The following is a 21,748-nucleotide window of genomic DNA, read 5'->3' as shown; positions in this document are numbered from 1 at the left end:
CCCCCAGTGGAACATCATCCAGCGTTTTACCTAGCATTTTGAGCCACTAGGGTCACCACTGCAACTATGTGGTTCCCTTCAGTACTGATCTTTCAGATCTTGAAGCATCAGTGATCCCTGCCATTTGTCTGACACCATAGGAGTAGATCATGCTTTACTGTAAATCTTATTAGCATGTTTGCTTTCACTTTGTGAGCATCAAATATTTATTAACAACATTCTAGTATTTCAGATTACCAGTTTTTACACATGTTCTATACACTGACAAACAACTAAGTCCTCCTCACAGTAACTATTCTGGGACAAAAACACCTTGTCTTCTAAACTATATTTTCTCAGCCTTTATCAATGTTTGGGAAGTTGAAAATCACATTGCTTTTAATAAATGAAGGACACACAGTTTCTCTTGCTTGTTGATGAACGTGAAGCATACACAAGTTCTTATGTCTTCTGCTGCCCAAGCTACAGTGTAGCTCAACCTGAAGGTTAGGATTGTGGAAGGAAAATAGCACATGACTGGAAGGAAAAGAGCACAAAAATAGCATCAGAAGAAAGCTTTTCAGTTTACATTTTCTTAGGCTGTATAAGTCTCCGGTAAATTGAAGTGGCATAGTGGCAGACAGCTCGGGCTCACTGTGGCCAGCCAAACAGAAATTAATAAGAAATGCTTTATTGAGTAAGGATATTGAGAAAATCGCCCTGTGCATATAGGAACTGCAGAATCAAGAGAAAGCAAGAGAAAGGCAGCTCATAGGCCCCAGATTAACACATCTCAGGTAGGTTACATATGAACCAGTCGAGGTAGAGCATACAGATGTTGTTCAAAAAAGAAGACAACATGTCTGAGGAAATGGAGTTGAAAATACCCTACTGGGAGACCACAGCTGGGAGCAATGGGAATATATTGGGAATGTTCCCCAGTACACAGGGCCCAAATGTGCAGCACTGACACACAGGGACACAAACCAAGACAGATCCAAGCAAGTACCCAAATGGTGCTCAGACATCACTGGACCTCTCAGGGGAGAAGTCTCTACACCACTTAACTACAAGCTCCTACCTGATGTGACTTCCTAGGCTCTACGTGCAGGCAAATGAGTACTTCTCCTCTGAAAAGCAATATAGCCTAAAAAGGATATTCTGAACTTTTCCATAGGCATTGTAGGAAGAACAGGGAAACTTATATCCCAGTGTAGGCATCTGTATAACTACAAAAAATTTTAACATACCCTATTCCTTACTGAGTCCTATCTGGGGACCATAGGGGCACAACTGTCCAGCCTCTGGCTGCCCTACTTAACTTGCTGCTTCATGAGTCAGAAGACATTGTCACGTAGATGCACCAGCATCTTCTGGGGGATGCCAGCACTGCTCTGCTGCTGTTGCACATTACACAAGGCTGTTTGACATTTTTTTTCCCCAAAATTTGGCCCATCTTGTTCCATTTTCTTTCTAGTCTAAAGAATTATGTCCAGATTTAGACAGGGTTTTTTGTCAGATATGTGACAATGTGTCATATGTCACAATGTGCGATGGCCTGCCTTCTGCTTGCTAGTTTTATGGATCTCTTTCAGAAACACTCAGTGAAAAAAAGTATGTGTAGGCATAGTGCAGTAGAATATATTGACTAATGTACGATTGGGACTTTTTTTCTTTACAGAAAATTAATGATTTACAGGCACAGTCATACTGCCTGAAGACCTGTGATTGGTTTATTTGTGACTACATGGATAATGAAAGAGATGTATAATAACATAGAAAACTCTTTTGTGGTTGTACTATCAACTATATCATGACATTTTTTGGATATTCCTATGCTTAAAAATCATGAGGATTATACCATATTGATATCATACCATATTTTTTTGGCTGCAGCTTTTCAGAAAACCTGTTACTGTAACATGCCCTGCAGTTTGCACTGCATGCTTAAAGAGTAAGGGATCCTTACCTGTAAGAATGCTCTTTGAACAGAAAAAAAAAGGTTACCTCATGATCACCTCACTTACAAAAAGCATTTTTGTTCTTCATAACTCTTACATATTCAGTATTTTAACTAAAAACTACCATGCTAAAATGTGGCATCTTGTCCCCTATTTTTCATGAAAATTCTTCTCTCACAGTTCAAGGTCAAGAAAGACATTACAGACAATGACTGAAAAAGAGCAGTATAAAAATGCACACTGATTTAGGTTTTCAAAATTGATTAGCTGTTCTAGACTGTGACAACACTTTATGTGACATTTCCAGTTTACTAGAAGTTAAAATTGATTAGCACTTTTTGAAAAAGTACCATGCTAATCAAGGTAAACTAATTAATGAAATTACTTGATTACTAGACAATTTGCCATTTCAGTGACTCTTTAAATAAAACTAGTTTGGGAAATATTTTTTGGTAGCAGATCAGCTATAGCTATTACTTGGACTGGGAGAAGATAAGTTTTTCTTTCGTGCTTTTTGTAATTTCTCATATCTTTTTAGTAAATAGCAATCCTAGTCTGAATTGTTCTATTGGATGGGTTTTTTTCCTTTTCTTTCACCTTCTACTTCAAGAATTGATTACATTCATCCTGATAAATAATTACATGTGCTACCACCCTTCCTGTTACTCCTGTACAGTATGGCAGAATAATGTATGGACTACAATCTGGAAACCTAAGCCTGCCAGAAATAGTTCCAACAGGAATGATAGTCTAACAAATCTAACTTCAAACTCCCTTCTGAGTGTGAATATTATGTTCTAGAGATAGATAGGTATATAGTTTTAATGGGAAAGACCCCTGAGCATTATTCACACTTAAGGGTGAAATTCAGATACACGTAAAAAACGTATGAAGTCAAACTAAATGAATTTTTAAATTATTCCATAAGAGGTGATGGAGATGAAATCAAATCTTCACTGTCTGTGAGAGTGCTTCAACTCTGATGGTGGCAAGCGAGATCTACCTTAAGCACAGGACCTGTGGCCCCTTCAACAACTTTTACTCCCAACCAGCTCATATTCATTTGGGAAGGGGATCATGTGAAGTCAAGTTACCTCTGAGGGCATGCAGCTGCATAGATTAAGGTATCGCTGCTCAGTTATGCACACACACTGGAGATGCTGAGCTGAAATCTGCTTCATCTTTTGCTCAGTTCCTCACCTTCAGAAAAAAATTCTGCATAAATAAGGTATGTAACAGGGAATTGCATGAACAAACCATGTTTCAGGCCAGAGCTCTTTACATGACAACATAAATCCTGGTCTGCAACCATGACACCTCCAAGAACAGAGACTACTGTTCCTGCCAAACCCCTCCTAGCGATACTGGCACCAGTGCTGTTTAAACCAGATGCTTCCTATTTAAGAAAGCTATTGGAAACATATAGATCTAAGAAACTAATGTTATCTATGTTCACATCTGGCCAAGCTGTACAGAGCTCAAGACTGGTTTACTTTAAGATTGGGCTGGAATTCCTGATTTTCTGACAGAGATTGTATAGTGAACTTCAGGGAGTATAGTTAACTTAGGGGAGGAGATGTGGCTGTAAGATTGTTCATTGAGTGGAACTTTTTCAAGGTGATATGGCACTAGAGTGAAAATCTCCTGATTGAAGGGACAAAGCAGAATTCACATGTAGAAGGAAGGAGGATACAAATGGATAATAAATTAATTTTAATCCTGAAGTATTTATGTATTTCCATTTGTATATGATCTAATATGCTTATGCACAATGATTCAGATATCATTAAACATATGTAGATCTATGCAAATCTGTAGTCACCTGGCTGTTGTTCTGGTGATGTTGCCAATAATGCAGATAGCTTGGTTAGAAAAGTTAAAAACCAGTAGCAGTGGTTCTGTGTCCATGAGTCCTACATTTCTGCTTTCTTTTCCTCTGCCCTCCTGTTTTTGAAAGGCTGCCTGACTTGTCTGTCTTTTTTCAGACTGTTTTAATTTCCAGTAAGGATCTACCTAGTGTGAGAATCCTACCTCTGATTTCACATCCCCTCTGCCCTCCACAATATTAACAGTGTTGATCTGGTTTTGGCAAGATACAAGATTTTTTTTTTTCTTCATACTGTCTGTCTTTCCCTTGAGAAGCCTTCCAGCCTAAAAAAATATGTATTCCTTAAAAAAACCCCAAAGAACAAAAAAAACCCAATGAAACCTTGAGAATTAGAGTTCAGGAAAGTAAAAATTATGCAGTGTGATAACTAAGCATGGGCAGCCACACTGTGTGGCAGAGACTGCAAGCTGGATGATTTTTTCATGTTCATATTGACCGTAGCTATCTCTCCAGTTTCTCACACTTGCCTCATAAATTATATACTCTTGCAAACCGTGCCACCTGGCATTTAGAATTTACCCCTTTACCACTGGGAGACACGGAACAAATAATGAATCAGTGATGTGTGCCTCCTCCCTTCCTGCAGAGATGGGACACAGGGACAAAACCCATCCAATGTGGATGCATTACTCAGTTACTAATACCTCCATGTGAAATTCCTCAGGCTTAGGTCTGAAAGCAGAGTAACAGGTATTAATATTCCATTTCAAAATGATTTTATAAAAAAGGAGGTAAAATAGGACGGTGAGGAAGCCATGCCCCTCTCCAGTTCCCCTGGGTGACAAACGTAAACAAGGGCTTTTGCTGCTCTCTCTTTTTCATTGCAGCCATGCTCCAGAGCCACATACTCTATGCTGTTGTAAACACACTGCTTCAAATGTCAGACCTGATTTACTCTATTCTTTGGAAAGAGAACAAAGGAAGTCAATTTTTGAACCCAATAGTGACAATAAACAGCAGGACAAAAATAGCCCAGACAAGGCTGGGCTGTATAGAGTGCTATTTCTGCAGTTAACCATTATCCATACTATTCCTACTAGCTACTGTTCATAGTGTAAGCACTTTCATGGGCAGTAACAGTACCACAACTTGTCAAAAATAGTCATACGAGCCAAGCCTAGATGAACAAAACACTTGTGTGTCCTAAATTTCCACCGTAGTGACAATAAGTGTTGTGGTTTAACCTCAGTTGGTAAAAAAGCACCACACTGCTGCTCACTCACACAACCTCCTCCCCACCCACAGAGGGGAGAAGAATTGGAAAGGAAAGGTAAACCTTGTGAGTTGAGATAAGAACAACTTAATAACTGAAACAAAATATAATTGTAATTATAAACATATTAATAAGATTATTAATAATAATAATTTTAATTACAAGGACAGGGAGAGAAAGTAAAAGGACCCAAGAAAAACAAGTGATGGACAATGGAGTTGCTCACCATCTGCTGACTGACACTCACCCCAGCCCTGAGCAGAGATTGGTTCCTTCCCAGTAATTCCCCCTGGTTAGATACTGGGCATTATGTTCTATGATATGGAATACTCTTTTGGCCAGTTTGGGTCAGCTGTCCAAACTGCATTCTCTCCTGGCTTTTTTGTGCAGCTCCTTGCTTATATGAGACTGATATGAAATCCTTGACTTAGGGTAAGTACTATTAGCAACTGCCAAAACATCACTGTGTTATCAGCATTATCCTTGTACTGAATCCAAAACTCAGCACTGTACCAGCAACTATGAAGTAAGCAAATCATCCCAGCCAAAAGTAGAACAATAAGAAATGGGATTATCCTCAAACACACGTGTTAAACTAAACATGATCTGCTAATTTGGAAGTCACATTTTCAAGCAGAGCTTGTTTGAATGCATATGTGGCATAACACAGGACTGTGTAAAGGTATTCAGGCTAGTGTGTACCCTGGAAGCAGAATGGTGCTGTTCAGAAAGTCTCCGCCCAGACGAATGTACCTCCTAATGCAGCTATGTTATTGTCAGCAACTCAGTATTGCACCTTATTTGGAAATCTAGAAAACTTTATTTAGATTTAAGTAGTTTTATATATGTAGATCCAATATAGATACCTCTCAGAAGTCTGTGTTTGGATTCCTGGTTTTGAAAACTTTGCCAGCAATAGTCCTTTGGCACAAAAATATCGAACACTAATCAAACTATTCTATTTAAATATGCTAAACCAGCCATACCCCCGCAAATCTGCAAATCATCATGAGACTTAATGTTTTCAAATAGATTACATCCTATTTAAAAAGGGGGACCATACTCTAAAAAAATGTGAAGAAACTGTAATACATTAAAGTGAGAGTGAAATGCTATCTAAATTCTTATACACAGAGCTGCTTCACACTTTACCTTGGTGCATCTCATTCTTCTGTGCTTATTCAAAGCTTGTACCTCTCTAGGAATGAAAACATCAGCCTCAAAACTGAAAATTGCACAAAAACAACATTAATAGTGACGTCTTCCGAGTGTCTTCTTGCCACCAACAGGATACATGTTTTTTCACGTGCTGTGTACATAATTTTCTACAGTGTCTAAACAAGGCAGCACAGTTGACAATCTTGTTCCTGTTAATTGCCAATTCTTCACTTTCAGGGCTGCGTAAATCTTCTCAATAAAAGATCACAGCTCATGCTGTCAGATCAAGAATCTCACAGCACGATTTTGGGGCCAAGTCAAATGCAATTTCCCCAGGGATCACACTGGTAACATCTTTTATTTTTTTTTTTATTTTAGATCTGTGGCATAACAGCTTCAAATTTTTTCTGATGTGTTAGTGTTTGCTGCATGTGCGGGTCTGTAAATTTCTGAAACACTTGGCTTGAGAAATCATGCTGTGAGTAAGGTCCCTTTTCTTGCTTCCGGTCCTTGATTCACTTCTGCCTGGACTCCAGGTGCTGCACACCAAAATATCACCAATGACACCACAAGAAAATTAGTTTCTCTTTGGTAGCTTTTTCTTTGTTAAACAACAGTAACACTAACCTCACTGTACCACCTTTTCATACATATGGGTTCTGTGTTTTCTACAAAAATTCTATTTCCTTTAGTTTGAAGTTACCCCTGGTTGCCTGACCCAAAGCACTGCGTGGGTTCTGTTGCAGCCTGATTGTCCCAGGCAGGCATGGAAGACAAATCACGTCCATCCTCATATTTTTATCCCCAGGAATTACCCCCTCAGATACAAACTTTCCTTGTGTCTCAGCAGGTCTGGTAAATTCACTGGTAACAAAGATCTTGCTTCCTACAGTTCTAGAGGCATGTCTGTCGTGTCAGCTGATGCCATAGCTTTCAGCTTATGCTTATTGCAAACCCCAGCCTGTGAAAGGCAATGCCTTATTTCACCCTCACTGCCAAGCCCCATGGTATGAGGGGGGAGTCAGACAGAACAGTTGCCTCCTGCTTTGCTCTTCTGGGTGGTCTTGGCCCCATGGAACTGCCAGCTTCCGCTACTGCAAAAGGGAGCCTGAATATTGAGTAGGACCCCATCACTACCCATAGGTAACACATAGCCCTTCAGAATCTCTTTAAGGCAATAAGAAAAATGGAAAAACCAGGATCAAGGCAATTAAGTGTAGCTTGATGCTGCCTTCAGTGTTCCTGTGGCTCAGATAGGTGTTTCACCGTGCCGCAGAACCAAGGTCTTCTGTCCCATGGCAGCTTGTGTCAGCATCAGTCCTAGCTGGGCCAGTCCTCTGCCCCTGTAAATCCACCGGACTCTCAGCAAGACACTGCCCCTGGCTCTTGATGTGGGTGTCATGCACACATAGTCTTCACAGATTCTGGCTTCAGCAGCCTCCAGGGACCTGATGTGTTTAAAACAGTACTGGGGACTTGGCAAGACATTGGGCTGATGGTTCAACTGCACAGAGTTATCTCATCTCATTGTGTGCCAGTCTGCCAACTGAACAAATAGTGCCAAAAGTACCTCATGAGTTTTATTTAGTTTTAATGCTCAAGCTTATCCTCTAGATCCTTTGAATTATGAAGGAATTGTGGAACTCTAAAGGACTTCACGTATCATGGAACCTTTAAGGGTGTCTTTCCAGGCACCATCCATGACAGTCTGTCTAGAGATAAAGTCCCACACCAAGATGCATCTTCAAGAAGCAGGTATTCCCAGGTTTCCTTTTTTATTTTTAATAAGGTCTATCAGAATGCTCCAGTGACCCTTTCTGAGCTTCTGCTGCTGGAGAAATTTGCCAAGGGAAAAAATGGACCTGAAGAAGCTGCCACTCCTATTTACTTTTCTTTCATTTGAGCCAGGGGGAGAGAAATGGTGCTTTTGTGCACTTCTTTTTATCTTCCCTTCTATCTCCCTGGAGGTGTAGCATCTGTTCCCACAATTTATTTTGGCTGAGGTTTCTTTGCAGTTGTTTTCCAAAATCTAACAAATTAGACAGACTTTGGTCTTTCTCTCTGATAAATTTCATATGAAAATGGCTCAAGTGCCTTCGATGTATTTGCTCCTGGAGTTCATAAATATCTTTCTGAAGAGCATTAGGGTTCTTTGGGGTTTTTTGTGTTTGGGTTTTGTTCTTTTTTTCATTTCATTTCATTTCATTTCAAATTGTTAAAATCTTATTAGCTGTAGGCTTTTCATAGGAAGTTAAATCTTATTAGCTGTAGGTTTTTCATAGGAAGTTTTTTCTCACCTAAACTGAGGTAGGCAGATCTAATGTTTTTTAGTTACTTGGACAGATTTACCTCCATTGAGTCATAGGTAGTGAGTGTCTGGGGATAGTCCCAATGCATTAGTTAATCAATGGAAACACAGAGATTTGAACTAGTAGAACTATTAGTTTTACAAGCATCAGGGCATTACCTCTACTCCATGTTCAGATGAATGGTGTTGGCACTGCAGGATGATAGTTGAAGTTAGTATTGTTTTTTTCTCTTAAATTCCCTTAAAAATCCTTTTTTCCCCCCTGAGAGTAGAAGGCTCTGATTTTCCATGGATCTTTTCCATGATCTCTTATGTGTTCATATGATGATATTGCAGCTGAAACAAGGGCAGTAGATAAAGCTTGGGAGTATTGTATACCAGTGTGCCATTGTGGTTCTAAATGGATCCTGCACTAAATACAGAGGGATTGCTTGCTGCCAAAAACAAAATAGAAGAATCATTTTGTCACCAAAAATAAGTAGAAGGTTCCCATACATTGCTGTAGCCCAGGGTTGCTTTCTGTCGTACGCTCACTTTTTTCCAATTGGACAACTGGACAACTGGTTCTTCTTTGTTCATTTCAAGACAAATCTTTTCTCCAGCCTTCTTCAAACCACCAAAAAGAAACTCCAAGTTTGACTGAAAATCCAGATGGAAGATTACAAAATCTACATATCTTAAATGAGACAGATGAGTAATGCAGCTTACTTGTCTAAATCACTTAGCAATCCAAATTACATGCCACATGTTACTCCTTAAGTCAGTCAAGACCAGTTCTCTCTCTCTCTTTTTTTTTTAATTAATTCAGTCTAAATGCCTTTAATAACCTCAGAGCTGAGAAGAAAGAGTACTGCTGTAAACAGCATTTTGATTTCATCTGACCCGTGCATTATGAGATCAGCTATTAAGATACATTATCTGGAAATGCGATGGTCCTTAATTTTTTCTTCAGACACACCTGGAAGCATGACATTGAGATAGAAAAATATGCTCAGGAAATTCGAAGAGGATCTTTGGTGAAAGTAAGGCAGTACATTGTATCTGTATTGCTCTCTGTAGTGCTTTGGAAAGCATATTTCAATGGTGCTTTCCAATGAGCAAAGTAGAATAAATGCTTGCCTGCTTTGCATGCCGTTCTCATAAAGAAATCAATTTTTAATTTTTGAATACAACATTGCACCTACTTCAATTTCTAAGGCTTGCTCTTCAGTTTGATGGTACTGATTCTGTAAACTTCAGCAACATCAGGCAACATCTGTAGGGAATTCAATCAATAAATAAGCTCTCTCTCTTCCATTGTTGAGCGATTTTGCCATCAAATGACTTTGTTTAGTGCTATGAAAGTGGCCAACCATACTGTGCCACTCAAGAGAAAAATAAATTTGCAGTCTAACACAACCTGTTTAAGCCAAATGAACTGAGTTTTGTTTGGGAAAGAAATGCATCAGTATTGTGGGCTGTTGCTTTGACTGTTTTATGCTGAAGGTGCCAGCTGTCTGTGATGTGAATGGTTTCTGGTCAGAGAGAAAATTCTGCAAGAATATACATATATACACCTTGTTAGGGCACTTATCAGCTCACCACTAGACCTTATCTAGTCAACTGCCAGAAACAAACACTTACTGTAGAGAGTTCTGTGCAGCTGATAGAACTGTCAAAGAAATTGGCGTTTCTCAGTATTCTTGATATCATTGCCACATCCATTCCCAGACACTGATTCCAGAAATGGAAAGCTAAGTCTTTTCTTCAGACACTTGGGTGAGGGGATTTTATTATTTGTTGAGAGAATCAACAGCAGACGGCGGAACTGAAGTTCTCTGGGACTACAACACCAGTCCTGGAAGGGGTTTGGAGCCTGCAGGTGCTTCTAGGCTCAATACTCTCTAGGGAAATGCGCCCCGGCATCACTGGCACCATCCAGTTGTCTGAGGCTGATATCAAGAGTATCAGTTAGTGGTAAGTGGGGAAAATTCTTATGCAGGAGCACCTACAGGCTGCAGCCAATATCTGTGTAGGTGCTGACTGTGTAGCTATTGTGCATATAAGGCACAGCCTCTGCCCTCAGTATGCTGTATAAGCAGAGAAGACAGATGAAGGGTGGTGAAGGGACTTGAGCACAAGTCCTATGAGGAGAGGCTGAGGGAGCTGGGGCTGTTCAGCCTGGGGAAGAGGAAGCTTAGGGGAAACCTCATCAGTCTCTACAACTACCTGAAAGGAGACTGTAGCCAGGTGGGGGTTGGTCTCTTTTCCCAGGCAACTATCAACAAGACAAGAGGGCATGGTCTTAAGCTGTACCAGGGGAGGTTTAGGTGAGATATTAGAAAGAATTTCTTTACAGAGAGGGTAATCAGGCATTAGAATGGGCTGCCCAGGGAAGTGGTGGATTCTCCGTCCCTGGAGGTTTTTAAGACAAGACTGGATGTGGTACTTAGTGCCATGGTCTAGCAACCGCAGTGTTAGTGGATCAAGGGTTGGACTCGATGATCTCGGAGGTCCCTTCCAACCCAGCTGATTCTATGATTCTATGATTCTATGATATATGGAAGAGGAGCCAGAAATATTATCTCTCTTTTGTAGATGAGGAACCATTCAATCATACAGTCTGAATGCTAGCAACTGAACATCAGGCTCAGATTCCCAAAAAAAGAAGTTTACTAATATTTTCCATTTTCAAGTAACATATTTTAAGACATTCGGGAAGAGAAAGGAATAGTGTTGCATTTGAATGAAAATCCCTAGGTGTTGTGGCAATGTGTTAAAACATAGCACATCTGAGTTCTTGTCAAGTACAATATACAAGTTGCTAATGCTACAGTAAAATGCATTTTTCCAAAGAATCAGCTGCTTTCTTATTGCATTTATCAAATATATCTCCATGGAATTATATTTTCTGAGACATGAATCAACACAACATATGTTATAGTGATTCAGTTTTGTTTCCATAATGAAAAGATGCTGCTGTAATAGCAGCTGTTGCAATGTTAGGAATGTATCCTTCCACAGATTCTCAGTGAAAAAACCACCAATTTCAAGTTGCAGAACTTGGATCCAGGGTGATCCAAATGAATGGGAAGGCTAGTTGTGATTATGCCTGCTATTAGCTAGTTATCTGTTCTGTTTTCCTCTCCTTTCTTTAATTATTTAGCAGAATTAACACAAAAGAACAGTAAAGGAAACACTCAAACTCAGTATCATTTCTGGATACAGATATTTTTCTTTTAGCTAGCAACAAATTTTGACAACAAAGTCCTAATCAAGTAATTTTTTTTTTTCATTTAGGTTTGTGGCTTTCCTATGCTGCAGTTGTCTTCTAAAATATACATTGTAGATAGAATAGTAAAAGGAAAACTTACTGCACTGGAACTTGGTAAACTGCCTCTAATCTAATTTATATTACAGGGCACCAATTATTGGGGAATTCATATGCTACTAAATGCCACTTCCACTCTTCCCTAGCAATGACAAAAACAATTTGTAAGTCATTCTAATCACTTACATGAGCATGCCATGCTGAAAAATCTCCTTATTGTTCCTCCACAGTTCCCTGATAACTGCAAGATTATGGCTTTTCAAGGTCTTTTCGTCCTTACCACTGCCTGTCAGCAGAAGGAGGTAGCAGATGTTTTCATTTTGAGTCCTTTCTCCAGGGCCAGAAACAAAAAGTTATTGACAAGTGGTTTGAATAGGTTTCTTTCCTTTTGACCCTGCTAAGGTGCAAGGAGTTACACAAAAAGGAGCAGTTATGATCACGATATTGCATTAGCTTTTTATAAACTCTAAATATTGTAGCTGTGGTTAATATTTCATATTTCCATGTGGCGTGGTAGACATAGAGGTGTGCAATGAGTGGAGATGTGACACCTGTTCCAAAGAACTTCAGTCTAAGTCATACCCCCAGGGATTTCACAGGAAAAGGGGAAAGTTGAAAGATGTCTGAGTACAACAGTGAGGGCTTTTAGGGCAATAAACTGTGAATTCCACTAGTCTCTGCTTCCTTAGTTTGGTTTTGCTATTCTTGTATCAGAACTATTGTCAAGTTATGCAAACAAAAGCCAGTCCTGGCACAGGGAATACCCTTTGAAAATGCCTCTTTATTCAGTAGAGAAGAACTTTATGCTTTAGTGATGAGTATTGAAATGTCTGGATTGACACTTTTTGCTATATATAAAAATAGATTTGGGAAATAGAAAGCTTTGACATATAAAAGGATGATAAACTAGAAATATAATTTAAAAGAACTCTGCCAGTGCTTGAGTGTCTGGCACTTTCTGCTTCATGAATTGTAACCTTTGATGGCAGGGAGGAGAGTTCATTTCAAGTCAGAGAAGTAACAGAGAGAATTTTTGATGAAAACCCGGGTTGGCTTGAAGGTATGTTTAGATCTCTCTGGATTACACTGGCAAGGTCTGAAGATGTGTTTATCAGTGGGATCTTAGGATTGTGCCTGGTCATCCTCCAGGAATAACTCCCCTGGGGCTGGTAGGGTGGATGGAGTAAGCCACTGCCTGGAGACACACGCTGACTACATGCTAACAGTCAGACCAGCCCAAGAACAGGCAACATCTCCTGCCCACCACTTACCAGGGTATCTACTGCTATATGGATCTGTGGGTACACAGTCACAAATAGGGTGGTCTTGTCTGTCAGATGTATGTAATCCCTTCCATAGGAAGTCACAAGTGGTTCCTGCCTCATCACCTTCCTGTGAGAAGGGAGGGGAGACAGATTTCTTGTGATATGGGTGAGGCTCTGAAGAGCATACTCTGCCCAAGACAAACACAGATTTTGCCTATCAGCAAAGAGGCTTTCCTAGTTTCTTTTTCTTGTGCTGGGTTGCATCATCCTCACAGAGCACACTTTCACTAGACAGAAAGGTCATGGAATCTGGCCTCTAGTGTACAGCCCCCAGCATTTTTCTACCATCAAGATCTGATATTAAGATACTTTGAGAACATCCTGCCATGCTGATAGCAAACAGATGACAGCAGAGTCCACTCACTAAAATGGGTGTGGTTAAGGCTGAATTTGATGTGGCACAGAACTGAATAGAGCTACCTGTTCCTGCTCCTCTTTGCGCTGGAATTCTTCTACTTGAGGTATTTCATCTCTTTCATATATCCACACAGATGATGAAAGCAAAACAAATTTAGAAAAGACAGCACTGAGTTGTATTCAAGTGTTTTCTAACGACAAAGTTACATAGTTGATGGGCACAAATACAAAAAAACCTTGCAACAAAACCCTAAACATGTTCTTTGCTACAGATTTTTTTCCCCTGGAAATTATTATTCTCTATATTGCACCAAGTATTATACTTAATGCACTAAGTATCCCAGGTAATGATGCAATTTTGATATTTTAATTTATTGATGAAGTAATGATGACTGAGAACCTGGAACGCAAGGCAAATTCCTACTTGTAATTTCCATTGCTTGATGTTATATAAACTCACTTATATAGTGAGTTATATGGTTTATATAACTCACTATATAAGTGAGTTATCCGCACCCCTCACTATGATTTCCCTCTCAACATAATAAAAAATGACTGAGTTTCAAGAAGCAATACCTATTCTGAGTTTAGTTGTAAATCTGATCTCTGTTCTAATATTTGCTTGAAAGTTATCCCTTAATAAACATTGAAGTCTTTTGAAAGGGGAAAAAAATGTCAGTCTCTTCTTTTTGACCTGTAGAAGAGATGTAAATTTACTCACACTAACTGGAAAGCAACTGTTGCAGACCTCAAACCTAATCCTTTGAGCTATCATGTTTGCTCAGTATAGCAAAGAAGATGATGTCTAGGGACACTGAGCAGCAGTTTCACATCATGAGTGTATGTTTTCTAAATATAAGGAGCAACTTTCCTCCTCATAATTATAAATACAGCTGTGTCACCTATATGTGATCTGACAGACAGCTGTAGCCAACAGAGGTGTGGACTGGACTGAGAGTAACAGATGAGCCAGTGACCCCGTGCCCTGATAGTCAGGCAGTTTTCTCTTCTAGATTGGATTTATTCATCAGGGGAGTAGCTGTGGGTTCAGTTAGGAGGCAGTTATTCTGTTAATGCTCTGTACTGTTAGACAATAACCTCCGGCCTGTCCCTGGAGTAACTCCTTCATATGTTTTGAATCAAAACACAGCCAGGTTCAGAGTACTGGGACCCTCAGATGTCAGCACCATTCCAGCCTCTTGTTTCAAATGCCACTGCTCAGCTGGGACAAGGAGAGTTGTGACCTGACCTCTCCAGTGGCCTCTATAATTTTCTGCTGAGTCAATGAACTTGACTCAAAGATCAAAGTAAACAAGAAGAGTCTCTGTCTGGGAGTGCTTTTTGCCATGTATACTGAAAGGAGCTACCTAGAGAGTGCCACTTGTCAGGCATATGACTAACAAAACATGATACAAGCGCAGACACTGGCATCTTGAGCAGAAAATGTGCATCCCAGCTTTTCAGACTTTTTCTGAGCTTGGTAAGTGCATAAAATCAATACCAGAAACATGGACAAGAATGTAAATTCAAATAAAAAGCATATGTTATCTCCCCTATACCTTTAGCTCTCATCCCTCTTCTGATAAAAGTTCTACATTTCAAATGTCATCAGCCTGCAGGAAGGTACAGTTTCTTCTTTCTGAACCTATTAACACAGTCAGCACAATAAAGGCAGGGGGGGAAGGAAAACAGGAGAAAAATTATAGTGGTAAACGGAACAAAACAACACAAAACCACTCTTCTTGCAGTTCTGAGAAGCATTTACTAATCTCACCTCCTGCAGAAAAATTCTATTCTGTTTCAGGTGCTCCTGAATGTACTTAACATTACTCTTGAACACTCAGAACATTCCTTGTGATTGCCTTCGCATCCCAGCAATCCACAGAAGATTTTACACATTTATTACAGAAAATCCTTGAAATCTAATAGATCTTATCTGTGCGCAGGCTCTGAGTGTCCCCACAGCTCCCTACCACCCCCTTCCTGCCTTTGGCTGAGTTAATCCGCAGCTCTGCCGGCTAAGGGGACTTACCAAGGACTTTTTGATGGGAGGATGCTGTTAGGCGCTCGCACACATTGGAATAGCTGCTACCCAGTAATGAAGCAGAAACTGAGAAGTCTCACTCTTTCAGTAGCTATTCAGGTAGTGCTGCCAGCTTTCTCTAGCTCTCTGCATACACACACAGGGTAGGAGGGTGTGGGGAAGGGAGGGGTGGAGAGGAAGGGGGGTAGAGAGGGAGAGACACAATAAATTCTGACTATAATTATGAGACCTCCTTTCTACAAATTATAGCAGCAAGAGATCCTTTCAGCAGTTTTTTTAGCATGATCTCTTCAAAAAGGAGTTCCTTGAAAAAAACTGTGTCCTTCCTACTCTCTTCCCCTGTAAGAAAAATAAAAGCCAGCTCTCTCAAACATTTAGTCATTGATGTATAATAGGGAGGTTATTGTTGTTCAGAGCCTTTTTTTTTTTCTTTTCATGATGAAAGTTTTATTATGAAATCTAGCCTAGTTTGCAGCCAAAAAAAGACCCGACTCTGCTTTCTATAGGAAACGATCTCCCAGGAAAGCAGTTTAGATCAATAATTTCATACCTTTAATGACTGTATTTATGAAAGAAAGCATTTGGGCTAAGCGATTCACTAACTGGAAAGGTAACAGTTTAGTAAATACATATCACTGCCTGTTTGTACCTGCATACACCATTAAAGGAAAAATTGAATACCACTCGTAAATTAATAGGACAATTTATAATGGAATATTATTGCATTTGGCAAAGGAATAAAAAGGATTTAAAAAAGCTAAATCTCCAAGACAGATCTTTTCTTTACAATTCTTCAGAATCTTATTCTTTAGAATCCTTGCTCTCTGAAGCCTTAAAATTATTTATCCTTTCATTACTTTTGATGTCACCTTTGATAAAAATCGGATAAAATATACCCTCTTCCTAGGCAAAAGAGGAAAGTGTTCTGGAAGATTTCTCTCCATCAGTCCATCTGTCTTTCTTACACATGGTCACCCATGCATCCACCTACACACAACACAATATCAAAAGTAACAACTAGGGGAAAAATCATCAATTTCCTTCAATTCTGTTCCCCAGATAGCAGTGGCTTTGCCCAGATCTTGGTACAACTTCAATAACCACAGGGTCATAGGTAAACCAGATGAAAAAAAGGGTGAAAAAAGTTAACCATGACATATGAATCTGGTTTTGCAGAGCTCCAGTGTGACAATGACTGTTGTTTGGTATCACCATTCAGAGGCAGGAGGAGACCTTGTAACAAAGACTGAAATGGGGAGAAAAGAAGAGCAAATAATTAATAGAAGCCTATTAAAAAAGTAGTCACAATTGAGAGTTGCCTTATTAGTTGCCTTATTCATTTGCACTCTGCAACACTCCATGACACCCTTGTGCAGCCTGCTAACATTTGGCAGGGGATGTTTTCACACACAGCTGTCCAGTTGTTAATCTGTAAAATATGTACTTAGTATTTAATTACTCTTAATCAGAGACAAATATTGTTAGGACCTAGAAAGTCATAAAATATGAAGTGTTCAGACAGAAGCTCTTTCTGAGTCTTTGAGTTGTCTTAGTAGCAGAAGAAATCTTGAAAAGATTGATATTTCTGTACCTCATTGCTCCTGCCTTCCTCCTGCTCAGAGTAGTTGAGACAGTGGGTGGTAAATACAAACTTGTATTTAAACTGAAGACCAACCCTGTCTGGCACATTTTATTCCTAAAGAAGCCCCAGTGCAGATGGGCTCAGAAGGCATCTATAGTCATTGGAGGGCATGGGCAGTAGCAGCCATGACTTTCAAGACCTTGTTTTCTTGGTATAAAGAGCAGGAACTATTAGTGGCTATAGCCCACACATTACAACACCCTACTGTTAGCATAACTTGTTGTGGAAGTTCACTTCTTCTCTCTATTTGGCCCCTGGAGAAGTTAGCCGGGAGATTGTTGAGCTGCCCTGCTTGGATTGCCAGAAAACTGCTCCCAAGATCAGAGCAGCTCTTTCAGCACTATTGGGGCTTCCCATCAGTACCTGCTTTCCCATCACAAACACCCCTACTGCAGGACCATGAGGGTCTTAAACCTCCTTGCTACACTCCCACAGCTGGCATGTCTGTAATACCACAGCAGGGTAGAACATGGCTTGAGGAAGAGCTGCAGGTAGAGCTCTTAGGTAGAGCTTCCCTGCCTTGCAAGTTGTACTAGATGAGGTTGCTGTTTTTAAAAAGCTTGTTTCTAGAAATTACAAATAGGCAGTAGAAATGTGTTTACATCATGAGGGCAACCTGAACAGCTGACATTTGACATCTTTTTGCATTAAAAGCAAACTATCCAGCCCTTTAGCTATTCCTCCATCTGGGCTTGCTAAAAGAAGGCTTCACAGAAAAGAATGGACAAAAAGGGTTCAAAGAATGCCTATTACCTTTAGAATGATAGGAGAGTTCTGTTCTTAGGGGGTGATGTTAATTCAGTCAGATCTGTGGGTTGGCACTTGAGAGGACGTGTAACTTACACTTTAATAAAAAAGATTCTTTTTTGTAGTGCAGGTAAACAGTTCTGGAGAGCTCTTCCATAAATTACAGCTCTACAACCTGGAAAGAACTAGCAAATAATCTGTGACCTGTGAATCTAATTTTACTGCACAAAGAACTTTTCCTCCAGGGCTCTTTCCCTGATACAGGTATCTATTTGCCATTCTTCATTGACACAAACCAATTTCTGCGGTTTGCCTGTCAATAACTATACTTAACTTTCAATGAGTAATAGTAAAGCCATTAACCTCCAGTAGCAGCAGTTTCTTAAAGAAACAGCTCTCATTTTCTCTGTGATGTGCAAGATTTTTCTTGAAATACACCTCTTGACTGAAAAATACATTTAATATACTAGAGGATGAGGGTAATATACTGGGAGTATACTGTTTCTTGTGTGGATGCTACTCTCCATCAATATCAACTACAAGTTTTATACACTGGTATCTTGCTTACTGTCTGAAAATAGTAAGACTTATCTAATATGGCATACTGTATCCTTTGGCAGTCAGTGTGGAGTGGGTACTGCCTGGTGCTAGGTAGTCCTAATGATCTTTTTTCCTCTGTCTCTTCATTTTCTAACTCTCTCCACACATGACTGAGTGACCAGAAATGTTACACTAAGGAATCAGTGCATGTGTTATAATGATATCAAAATTATCCCAGTATCAGTATTATTATCACAGGAGAATATCAATTTTACAATTATTAGAAAGCTGAATGATCTGAGATATGAAAACTCGTAATTCATACATGTAAACAACCTCTACCCTGTGAGTGACACCACACTAGTTTAGATAAAACTGATTTCTGAAGACATAGCTATCACCTCTCCCTCCTTTCTCACAAAATTCTAATCATTTTATAGTGCAAAGATACAAACACAGCGTATCTTTCAGATAGTGATTTTTACGTGTACTAGACTGCAAGAATTAGGTATGTGCACCTTAATGTCACAGGTGCAAGATTTTACTCCGTTGATTAAAAGAAACAATTCCTTGATTCATGGAAAACTCATGGAAGCATGTAGCAGACTTTTTATTGTAATAGTTATATTCTGTTCTCATTTACACTCAGGTAAACTAATTTCAACGTAGTTACTACTGATTTGCATCCATACTAACTTTGGTTTGCAACACAAAATTAATCAAGCTAGTGTTGTAACTCCAGTATAGAATGTAAAAAACCCACAAATGCTGTCTGACTCATACAGATTCTGAATCTGTAAATATTGACTTGTGGGTTTTTAAGTTGCACAGAATCAGCAGAAACTTCTGCAATGTCTTTACAGAACCCAAACCTCAAGATCAAGCTATATCACCCTCAAGGTTTCCAGGCCACTGGAATTTTGAATGCATTATTCTGAATAAGCCGTTTCTCCTTAAATAAAAGAAGTTAATGGCAAGAGATATTTTTTGGAACTATGTATCAACAAAAATACATTGCTTGTGTCAACTGCAATGTAATTCAGAGTAGTATTTATTAACTAATTAGGATTGCATAATATTTTGCAATCCAGGATAAGGTAGTGTCATAGTTTGAGAGTCCCAAAACCCAATTCTCGAGTCCAAGCCCCCTCCCACAACTCAGAGCAGTGTGAGATGGGTTTTCCAGACACAAACACGAGACTCAATATGGGGGGAAAGGGAATTATATTACAAACACTGTACAAATAAATATTATAATACATCATATACAATCTTAACTATCTCTCCTATAATAAATCAGTATTTACAATAGATCAATCTCTTCTCCCTTCAATAAAAGTCCAGAAGGGAAAAGGAAAGATCCTTTCCACTCTCAGAGCAACAGTCTCTCTAGGGCAGTAGTCTCCCTTCCTCCATGCAGCAGCTGTAGCTGGATCTCTTTTCATTACACACGAGGGGGGTCTCCAAGCCCCTCTCGGCCCTTCGACTCCAAGTGAGGGTCTTTCTCTTCCATGGGCTGCATTCACCGGGACAAAGGTCGCTTCATCATATCGTATTCACGAAGTGCAGGAATCTTCGTGACGGTCCCTATCCTCAGGGTATTCAAGCTCCCTTGCAGAGCTCCCATGCTCTGTCATCAGGCTGCTAGCTTAGCAGCAACAGCAAGGGGTCAAAGCCCTCCTCCGCATTCCTTCTGGCCGTTCCAGTCCAGCTTTCCAGGATGCCTGAGCTTCTTAGCTCTTCTCTGTCTCTGGTGCTGCATTTTAGGACTCCTCTCGAGTGGGAGTCCACCACCCCTCCTCTCTAGGAGAGGTCTCCAAGGAGTTTGGGTAGTTTGTTTCAGTTCTTACCCAAACTCTCTCTCTCTCTTCAGACAACTCTGTGTCTCTCTGCTTAGCTGCGTGCTTGGTTTGCTGCCTCTTCAGTTCTTATCTCTTGGCTTTCAGCCATAGCCTCCGTTCACTGCTGTTTCTGTCGCTGCTTCTGCTGCTGCTTACAGTGGAGAAACATCCCCCAGCTCTTAGTTACAGATACTTAGCCCAATCTAACACTGTTCCAAGTCCCTGTAGCCCCCCAGCCGGGGCTGGGGGGAGGCCCAGCCCCCACTGGGGCTCCAGACCCCTTCTCCTCATGGCCTCAGAACATGGCCACCTCTCCAACAACTACTACAACATCCCCTTCTTTTCCGGTCTGGTTGTTGATATGTTTATATTTTGCAGGAGCGCTCATTGGTTCAACCCCAAGGGTCACCACTCCCTTGGGGGTTACCATTTTATAACTCCAGGGGGAAAATAGTTTTCCCCCACCACAGGTAGGAAGGGAGAAAACTCTTTATAAAGCCTTTGTATTTTTTTTTCTGTGTTTAAAAGAAAACAAAGAAGTTAATCTTGATGCACTTCAATAAAACCTGAGTTATTGAGTTGAAAACATGCTCTATTGTGGGGTTGTTTGAGGTGTTTACTGTAATGAAGATTTTATATCCATTCAGAAGCTCAGTCTCACTCACTGTCCCATAGTGGAGGGCTTCTATCCCCACATTACCTGACCTTGCAGATTGAAAGAAAGACAGATGAAGTCTGACACTGTACAGACCCTCAGCATATGTAAAACTGACTGTTTCTTCTACAAAAACCCAAAGTTGAGTTAGGGAACTCAACTGGTAGCTCATGAGTTACTTGAAGAAAATCTTAAACTGGCTTTACACCTTCTTATTTGCATTTGGGGAATTTTAATGGCCCCCACTGCCTATTGAAATCTGAGGAGACAAAAAACAGTTTGTATAATAATTGCCATTGAGCGGACATATTAAAACACCTGAGAAGTAAAAAAGAAGGACTTAGGAAAGTAAGCGCCAAACTAATACCGAGGGAAGAACTGTGTTTGGGAGGTGACAGCTAGCAAAACGCCTCCGTGAAACATGCAGAAACAGCAGCACAAATAAGTGAGGTGGGTGTAAAAGTGATGGCTGCTGAGTCCCGTATTTTTTCAGCAAGTCTTTATCTCCCCATGTTTCGATCTGTCAGGAAGTCATCATACAGCTTGGCTTTCTTTACCACTCTGTGCATTCTGAATGTACTGGAAAATTTCATCCACGGTCATTAGAGCACTTCTACTAGCACTCAGCTTAAATGATCCGGCAGCAGGTCTGATTGGGCTACCTCTCTATCCCCATCAAGGTGTTGTGGCAGTAAGTCCTAAGTGATCTAAAGGAGACTGTTTCCCTCTCCTGGCTCTGGGTGGTTGTAGTGGTGGCTTACAAGCATGTGTATGTGTTGC

The 21,748-nt window shown here is 40.1% G+C and overlaps 1 protein-coding gene across 1 annotated transcript in view; it reads right to left on the bottom strand.

Moving 5' to 3' along the window:
* The window catches only part of ST6GAL2 (ST6 beta-galactoside alpha-2,6-sialyltransferase 2), a 175,555-nt gene extending 159,970 nt beyond the window's left edge, over positions 1-15,585 (bottom strand). Inside the window, exon 1 of the mRNA XM_027640882.1 lies at positions 15,532-15,585. The gene's annotated coding sequence lies outside the window, so the exon portion shown is untranslated. The remainder of the gene's footprint in view (positions 1-15,531) is intronic.
* Positions 15,586-21,748: the final 6,163 nt, after the last annotated feature.

Source organism: Corapipo altera, unplaced genomic scaffold, assembly GCF_003945725.1.
Source record: "Corapipo altera isolate COAL_440 unplaced genomic scaffold, ASM394572v1 0, whole genome shotgun sequence".
Classification (NCBI taxonomy): domain Eukaryota; kingdom Metazoa; phylum Chordata; class Aves; order Passeriformes; family Pipridae; genus Corapipo; species Corapipo altera.
The sequence above is the reverse complement of the archived record's forward strand: the minus strand, read 5'-3'. Positions and strand labels throughout refer to the sequence as shown.